Genomic DNA, 9,649 nt, shown 5'->3' with positions numbered 1-9,649 from the left:
AGGAGACATAAGAGACACAGGTTCGATCCCTGGGTCAGGGAGATCCCCTGGAGAAGGAAATGGCAACCCATTCCAGTATTCTTGCCTGGGAACCCCATTGACAGGGGAGTTTGGCGGGCTACAGTCCACAGGGTCACAAAAAGCTGGACATGACTGAAGTGACTGAACGTCATGCATGGAGTAGAGACATCTTTGAAGGTGTGAGCAGTCTTTACCTCATTATGGGTTTGGTGGTGGTGGTTTAGTTGCCAAGTCGTCTCCGATTCTGACGACCCCAAGGACTGTAGCCTGCCAGACTCCTCTGTCCGTGAGATTCTCCAGGCAAGAATACTGGAGTGGGTTGCCATTTCCTTCTCCAGGGGATGTTCCCGACCCAGGAATTGAACCCAGGTTTCGTGTACTGCAGGCAGATTCTTTACCAACTGAGCTACAAGGGAAGCCCCATTATAGGTTTAACAACAATTAAATAACCCAACCACCTGTGACTTGGTGGTGGTGGTTTATTAAGAGGTGGAGTCGCTAAATCGTCTCCGATTCTTGTGACCCCTATGGACAGAGGAGCCTGGCAGGCTACAGTCCATGGGATTCTCCAGGCAAGAATATTGGAGTGGATTGCCATTTCCTTCTCTAGGGGATCTTCCCAACCCAGGAATCAAACCCGGGTCTCCTGCATTGTAGGCGGATTCTTAACCAACTGAGCTACAAGGGAAGACTTGGCTAGATGTATTCTTGCTCCATTTATAATGAAATGCAGATGACTTACTGCATATGGCCAACAAGGTGTTTAGTCCAAGGGACTATGCAGTGTGTGGTCCTATCAAAGGTAAACACTCTGTCTTCAGGGATGTCAGACAGTTTCAACAACATCCTATCCGCAGAAGCTGAAAGTGAAGTCTCGGTGGCTCAGCAGATTCCTCGAGCACTCCCTGACCATCACAGCTGCCAGGTTGTGGTGGGTTTGCATTGAGCTCGAAGGGCACAGCTTCAAGAGGAGAAGCAATGCTGCAGCTCTGCCATGGACCTAGAGGTCCTGATTCAGCCAGCTCTGTTAGTTTTTTGATGAGGGTCAGTGTAAGGTTGAAATGGAAGACCACCTCCTAAATGGCATCAGGCCAACAATTCCAAACATATGGTTCAGTTGCTATTCCAGTGACCAGTAAACAGAGAATAAAGCATCAGCAGGTAGCTCAAGAAACCAACATGCTTTGGGATTGGCAGGAACCATGTTGGGATGCCATTGGGATGCCATTACAAATGGGCAAAAGTCCATTGGGAGGTAAAAATACAAATGTCACCTAAGAAGCAGGGGGACCTGGGGAAACAAGCCAGGCTTTTTTTTTTTTTCTTCTGCCAAGCTGTCTTCCTTTCAATTATTTTTTCCTTTGCCTTTTCATGTCCAACTCTTTGCGACCCCATGGATTGCAGCATGCCAGGCTTCCCTGTCCTTCACCAACTCCCAGAGCTTTCTCAAATGCATGTCCATCAAGTCAGCAATGCCATCCAACCATCTCATCCTTTGTCGTCCCCTTCTCCTCCTGCCCTCAATCTTTCCCAGCATCAGGGTCTTTTCCAATGAGTCAACTCTTCGCATGAGGTGGCCAAAGTACTGGAGTTTCAGCTTTAGCATCATTCCTTCCAAAGAAATCCCAGGGCTGATCTCCTTCAGAATGGACTGGTTGGATCTCCTTGCAGTCCAAGGGACTCTCAAGAGTCTTCTCCAACACCACAGTTCAAAAGCATCAATTCTTTGGCGCTCAGCTTTCTTTATAGTCCAACTCTCACATCCATACATGACCACTGGAAAAAACATAACCTGGACTAGACGGACCTTTGTTGGCAAAGTAATGTCTCTGCTTTGTAATATCCTGGTTGGTCATAGCTTTTCTTCCAAGAGCAAGCGTCTTTTAATTTCATGGCTGCATGTCGAGGCTGGCTCAACAAGCCACGGTTTCCCAAAAGTGTAATACAGAGAAAGAATTAGAAAGACACAATAATTGAAAGCAAGGATCAGGAGACCAACACCATTCCTAGGTGAAGGTGCCCAAACTGATCAAGTCAGCTTTACTACATGTTTTCAGGCAGGGGAGTCCGTGCAAGTGAGAACGTGCTCTCAGAAGCATATAGAGCCACAAGGCTGTTAAGATAGGATAGGAATGTAACATAAAGATGAACTAAGAAAGATTTACTTGTACTAATGATTTAAGTTGCTGTCTCAATAACAAAGTTCCAGATGCAAAAAACATTTGACTCAGAGACGCCCGGTCATGGAATAGTCTGATGATGGCTTTCCACCTCCAGGCACACATCCTGCTTTCAAGATGTTTTTCTGTTCCCTTTGGGCTTAATCCAAGGGTCCTATGTCTTGAGGTGTCTGGTCAGCAAGGTTGATAATGCTTTCACAAGCCTTTTCTGGGGTCTGCTTTTTCTGTCTTGTACTTGCTTCCTACATCTCCCCCTTTTTGTTTTTCAGCAAGTGAAGTAATTGTAAGAAAGGCTAATTGTTGTTGGTGACATTATTGTCATCTTGCTGTTCTTCTCCAGACTACACAGAAGCAAAAGAAAACGATTAAAATTATAGCACAGGTTAACATAATTCCATGTCCATAGGCCTTGATCTGTTTAAGAGGATTTAGAGAGGATATACCATCAGCAATAGTATCAAGTAAATTAGATCCAGAAATCATATCTAACTTTTTATTAAAAGTTTCTAATATATCATGTTGTAAATCTTGAATATCTAGAGAAATATTTCCTTGATTTAATAACTGTTGTTTGATCTTGTCCTAATTAAACCATGACCAATTGTATTCATGTGCTCTAAAACAAAAAGAGGTGTAATTCCAATCACGTTTTAATCTCAGTTGCTTTTGTAAACTAACCATTTGATCTCCGAATAGTATTACTGTCTGCTGGAGATCAGCCACCTGAGAAGCTAATTTGCCATCTGTTTTTTGTTGAGTGGACTATAAAATGTCAGCATCCTTATGCCATTCTTGTACAAACTGCACTGTTTGAACAGATTGATGTAAACCTACTCCAGCCACTGCTGCAGTGGTAGTGATAGCTATGCTAATGCCTAAAATAGCAGCGATATGCATTCCAATGACTCTTTCAGCATGTTTTAAACCTTTAATAATTTCTTCAAGGGCATACAGTGTAGGACTTTCTTGCCAAGATCTTTGCAAATCTACTGGTATCCAAATGCCCACTCTAGCTTTAAGAATATAAATACTCTGCCAACTGTCATTGAATGGGATAGTATTACTTAAACATGTGTAAAAGGAACACTGTAAACAATCTATAAGCCCTGTATTTTTATCATAATTAGCTGGACAGACCATGAATACAAAAGGAAGTCTAACACAAGCTTGCATATTATGAGTAGAGTTTTTGTAAAAATAAAAGTTGCTTTAGGGTCCAGTGGTTTGGGCTTAGCGCTTTCACTGCTGTGGTCAGGGCTCAATCCCCAGTTGGAGAACTAAGATCCTGCAAGCCATGTGGTGTGGCCCCCTGCCCACCCCCCAAAAAGAGACACTTCATAACTGGCATATACAGGACTCCTGCTGAAGCATCCCTGAAAATATAGCATAAACTAATAATAAAAATGATTTATATACAAGGTTAATGAAATGTTTATTGCCTAAAGGACATTGTCTATCCTGGGTACATGTTAAATATTGTTGAATTAATGGATGCATTTCAAGATATTTCCAGTATTTATACTTTCTGGAGATCTGAGTTTCCATCTAGTATCATTTTCCTTCAGCCTAAAGAAATTCTTTCAGCATTTTGTGTACTGAGCCCTGAGACTTTCTTTTTTCCCTAAATCTTTTTTCCTCTCCATTTTTCAAATTCCATGATTTTGTTGGTCGATTTTCAAATGCACTGTTTTTTTCTGTCATTTTCATTTTGCTGTTTGTCCAGTGAAACTTTTTTTTAATTTTATTTTATTTTTGGTTTCGCTGGGTCTTAATTGTTGTATGGCAGGCTTTCTCTAGATTCGGTTGTGTTGCTCAGGCTTCTCGTTGTGACGGCTTCTCTTGTTGCAGAGCATGGGCTCTAGGCGCTTGGGCTCAGTAGTTGTGGTTCATGGGCTCAGTTGCTCTGCAGCATGTGGAATCCTCCCACAGCTGGAATCAAACCTGTGTCCCCTGTGTTGGCAGGCAGACTCTCATCCACTGTGCCACCAGGGAAGTCCTGTCCAGTAAATTTTTTAATTTTAGATAGTATATTTTTCAATTGTAGGATATCTGTTGGGTTTTTTTTCTGAATTTTTTAAAAATTGTGGTAAGATATTTATAACATAAAATTTACCATCTCAGTCATTTTTGTGAACCTAGCCACAGTTTCGTGGTGTTAAGTACATTCACTCTGCTGTGTAACCATCACCACTATCCATCTTCAGAAAAACCTGACATCTCAAACTGAATTCTATGCCACTCCACAATAACTTCTCATTCCCCTGGAAGTCACGATTCTTTCTATTCTCTATAATGTGACTATTCTAAGTACATTTAAGTGGAATCCTGTAATATTTGTCCTTTTCTGTCTGGCTTATTTCACTTAGAATAATGTCTTCACGGTTCACTGATACTGTCACATGTGTCAGAATTTTCTCCCCTTTTTTACTATTATTTTTAAAATACTTATTTATTTGCATCAGGTCTTAGTTGCAGCATAAGGGATCTAGTTTCCCGACCAGGGAACGAACCTGGGTCCCCTGCATTGGGAGCTTGGAGTCTTAGCCACTGGACAACTGAGAAAGTCCCTTTTCTTCCCTTACAAGACTGAATAATTTTCCATTGTATGTATCTAGCCCTACTGGGGAAGGCAATGGCACCCCACTCCAGTACTCTTGCCTGGAAAATCCCATGGACAGAGAAGCCTGGTAGGCTGCAGTCCATGGGGTCGCAAAGAGTCTGACACGACTGAGTGACTTCACTTTCCCTTTTCACTTTCATGAATTGGAGAAGGAAATGGCAACCCACTCCACTGTTCTTGCCTGGAGAATCCCAGGGACGGCGGAGCCTGGTGGGCTGCCATCTGTGGGGTTGCACAGAGTTGGACACGACTGAAGTGACTTAGCAGCAGCAGTTAGCAGGGTCATTTAAAATATATTCAGTCTATTGACCATTCCATGCCTCAAGAGTTTTCAAAGCCATAGGTATTTTCCAGATCTCATTATGAATAGGATGGTGAACTAGATGTGGAATGGGAGGGGCAAATCCTACCCCATTCCAAACCAAAGATCCATTACCAAATGTACTGAGTCCCACTGTGGTATATCCAAGGACTGGGGATTTTGGTGTCTTTTAATTTTGGAGTCCCTCTGGGTCCCCAATCAATTATGGGACCTTCAGTAGTATTGATCCATAAATGGCCTTCCACTCCTTTACAATAATTCCCTTGCATCCAATCTTCCTTTTCTAAAAACATAAGAGCAGTTGAAAGAAAAAAGGAAGTCTTATCATCTTTAGTAGATTTAACAACAGATAAACATTTTTGATAATCTGTTTTTAAACAGATCTCTCCACGCCTAGAGAATCCCATGGACAGAGGAGCCTGGTAGGCTGCTGTCCATGGGGTCGCACAGAGTCGGACATGATGGAAGCTATTTAGCATGCATGCATGCTTTGGAGAAGGAAATGGCAGCCCACTCCGGTATTCCTGCCTGGAGAATCCCAGGGACAGAGGAGCCTGGTGGGCTGCCGTCTATGGGATCACAGAGTCAGACCCAACCGAAGCGACTTAGCAGCAGCAGCTCCACACCCAATGCAAACAGGGGTATTTTCAGACCCAGTGGTGTGATTGTTTAATATGTATTCTTCTTCTTCTGCTTTATCTGGGAGACTTCGGTCATAGGGGCCAGGAAGCCAAGCTGAGTCATTCACAAAAATGGGAACTGTTGAATCTTCCCATGTCTAACACTGCGCTCCCTGATGTAGCTGGGAGCAGGTCATAGACAGATTGTTTTGGGGAGCCTGGGCTGTAAACACAAAAGGAACAGTCTTCCAAGCACTCAGATTGTTTCGGGGGCCTCAAGCCAGGCCCCACATTACATTTCGGGAATGTCCCATCTTTATGATATTTAGATGTGTATTGATTTGCCCATTGATTTTCTTTTTTGCGTTTTGGACATAAGCGTGGAGTCTCATTTTCTTGTTTAGCATTTTTAAATCTTTTTTCTTTCCAATCTCTCTTAATACGTCCAATTTTTCCACATTGATGGCACAGAGTGTCATTTCCTCTTTTCCCTTTAGATAATGCTGGAGCCAATAATTGCATTTTATATGGCTCCAACCCACTACCATGACAAGCCTTTAAATATTCCTTCAAAAGCAGCACCGTGAGTTTTAGTGGCTGAATAGCCTTTTGACATTCTGAATTGGCATTATCATAAGCAAGAATCTGTAATAACAAATCTCTCAGTCCTGGCTGAGAAATAATTTGGGTCAAATTTTGACGTAATAGTGCAATGAAGTCTACATATGTCTCTCCATTAGATTGTTTGAGTAAATGATGGAGTAGCCTGTCCTGGAGGATTGACTTTTTACCATGCTTTTAAGCATATCATTCCTACTTGCTGAGTACTTGATCATCACTCACTTGATGAGTACTTGATCATCAAATTGTAACTGGGCTTGAACTCCAAAATATGCACCAGATCCCATCAATTGTTCTAAAGAAATGTTAACGGGAGGATTAGTGGCTGCATTACTATGAGCTTGCTAACTAGCCTCATCTTGCCACCAGTCCTAAATTGTAAAAATTCCCAAGTAGTTAAACAAGTCCTAGCAACCGTCTCCCTCCCAATCATGAGGGATCAATCTTTCTGCCTGTGACAAACCTTGAATCATCCCCATAGTATAAGGAGAATTAGTTCCATATCGAGTACAAGCCTGTTTGATCTCTTCAATAGTTTTGAAAGATAAAGGGTTATAAATTTAATCCTCCATTTGGGAATTGAGGTCCGGGTGGAACCTGTATCACTATTACAGGAAGAGCTAACGCATTTTCATCACCTTGTGACTGAGCCACACGAACTCCCCTATGAAAGGGAGAGATGGTGTTGGGAATGGTTACTTGTGGCTTTAACATAAAACCATCTTCCCAAGGAGTCTCGGATCAAAAGTAGAAGGCTCACCCGGGGGGGGCAGATGGAGGAGCTGTTCTAGCAAACAAAATTTGTTCATTACTTTTATAACATTTCCCTTAAAAAATTTTTGCTTTTAAAGGTTTTTTCCTCCTCCTCTGAGTCACTATTGTCATATACATGTAACTCTTCTTCTAACTCCGCCTCTATTCACTCGAGAAGCGGAATCATCAATCAGACTCCAAAACCTCCGATTATAGTGTACCCAAAGCCGTGCTAATGAAATTTCCTAAAGACCGCACTGACAAGGCTATTTGTCTCTACTTTGATAAGCTCCATGCAAGCAACGCATTACTTCTTGCCATTCTTTATACCTTAAAGTTCCTCTAGCCAGATCAAGCAAATAGCAATGTTTTTCATTAGCAGAAAATACAGTCTTTAAAAGCAGACTGAGAGACTTGTACTCCTGAGCTTTTCAACAAAGTCTTTAAGACTTGCATATATTCTGCATGCTTAGAAGGATTTTGCCCCTTTGTTACCCTGATTGACAAATCCACGGGGGTGTACTTACCAAGTACTTGCATTGTCCACCACGCCGGCCGGATTTCCCTGCGTTCTCCGCCGCTCCGCTTGGAGCTGAGCCTCCTAGGCTGGTTTCGCTTTCAGGTTCCTGTTCCCATGCCACCTGTCGAGTCCGGCTCAACAAGCCAGGGTTTTCAGAAAGCACAAAACAGCGAAAGAATGAGAAAGACACAAGAACTGAAAGCGAGGATCAGGAGACCAACACCGCTCCCAGGTGAAAGTGCCCAAACCGATCAAGTCAGCTTTATTACATGTTTTCAGGCAGGGGAGTCCGTGCAAGGGAAAACGCGTTCTCAGAAGCATATGGAGCCACAAGGCTGTTAAGACAGGATAGGAATGTAACATAAAGATGAACTAAGAAAGATTTACTTGTACTAATGATTTAAGTTGTTGTCTCAATAACAAAGTTCCAGATGCGAAAAACATTTGACTCAGAGATGCCCGGTCATGGAATAGTCTGATGATGGCTTTCCACCTCCAGGCACACATCCTGCTTTCAAGATGTTTTTCTGTTCCCTCTGGGCTTAATCCAAGAGTCCTATGTCTTGAGGTGTCTGGTCAGCAAGGTTGATAATGCTTTCGCATCCCTTTCCTGGGGTCTGCTTTTTCTCTCTTGTACTTGCTTCCTACAGTGGCAGTCACCATCTGCAGTGATTTTGGAGCGCAAAAAAAATAAAGTCAGCCACTGTTTCCACTGTTTCCTCATCTATTTGCCATGAAGTGATGGGACCTGATGCCATGATCTTAGTTTTCTGAATGTTGAGTTTTAAGCCAACTTTTTCACTCTCCTCCTTTACTTTCATCAAGAGGCTCTTTAGTTCTTCTTCACTTCCCTGGTGACTCAGACAGTAAAGCGTCTGCCTACAATGTGGGAGACCTGGCTTCAGTCCCTGGGTTGGGAAGATCCCCTGGAGAAGGAAATGGCAACCCACTCCAGTCCTCTTGCCTGGAGAATCCCATGGATGGAGGAGCCTGGTGGGCTACAGTCCATGGAGTCACAAAGAGTCGGACACGACTGAGTGACTTCACTTTCACTCTTTGCCATAAAGGGGGGGGGGGGGTCATGTGTGTATCTGAGGTTATTGATATTTCTCCTTGCAATCTTGATTCCAGCTTGTGCTTCATCCAGCCCAGCGTTTCACATGATGTACTGCATATAAGTTAAATAAGCAGAGTGACAATATACAGCCTTGACTTACTCCTTTCCCAAATTTGAACAGTCTGTTGTTTCGTGTCCAGTTCTAACTGTTGCTTTGTGACATGCATACAGATTTCTCAGGAGCCAGATAAGGTGGTCTGGTATCCCCATCACTTGAAGAATTTTCCATAGTTTGTTGTGACACACAGCCAAATGCTTTGGTGGAGTCAATAAAGCAGAAGTAGATGTTTTTCTGGAACTCTCTTGCTTTTTTGATGATCCAGTGGATTTTGGCAATTTGACCTCTGGTTCCTCTGCCTCTTTTAAATCCAGCTTGAACATCTGGAATTTCACAACTCATGTACTGTTGAAACCTGGCTTGGAGAATTTTGAGCATTACTTTGCTCATGTGTATGAGATGAGTGCAATTGTGTGGTAGTTTGAACATTCTTTGGCATTGCCTTTCTTTGGGATTGGAATGAAAACTGACCTTTTCCATCCTGTGGCCACTGCTGAGTTTTCCAAATTTGCTGGCATATTGAGTGCAGCACTTTCACAGAATCATCTTTTAGGATGTGAAGGAGCTCAACTAGAATGCCATCACCTCCCCTAGCTTTGTTCGTAGAGATGCTTCCTAAGACCCACTTGAGTTCGCATCCCAGGATGTCTGGCTCTAGGTAGGTTGATCACACCACCATGGTTATCTGGTACAGTTCTTCTGTGTATTCTTGCCACCTCTTCTTAATATTGTCTGTTTCTGTTAGGTCCATACCATTTCTGTCCTTTATTGTGCCCATCTTTGCATGAAATGTTCCCTTCGTATCTCTAATTTTTTT

The 9,649-nt window shown here is 42.8% G+C and overlaps 1 long non-coding RNA gene across 1 annotated transcript; it reads right to left on the bottom strand.

Moving 5' to 3' along the window:
• Positions 1-1,994: 1,994 nt before the first annotated feature.
• Positions 1,995-8,352, bottom strand: LOC113905235. Its single transcript, XR_003514618.1, has 2 exons — positions 7,665-8,352; positions 1,995-2,542 (listed from the first exon to the last, which is right to left on the bottom strand). It is a non-coding gene; the product is annotated as an uncharacterized LOC113905235 (long non-coding RNA).
• Positions 8,353-9,649: the final 1,297 nt, after the last annotated feature.

This window comes from Bos indicus x Bos taurus, chromosome 15 (assembly GCF_003369695.1).
Source record: "Bos indicus x Bos taurus breed Angus x Brahman F1 hybrid chromosome 15, Bos_hybrid_MaternalHap_v2.0, whole genome shotgun sequence".
NCBI classification, from domain to species: domain Eukaryota; kingdom Metazoa; phylum Chordata; class Mammalia; order Artiodactyla; family Bovidae; genus Bos; species Bos indicus x Bos taurus.
Note: the sequence above shows the minus strand (reverse complement) of the source record. Positions and strands in the feature narration are given on the sequence as shown.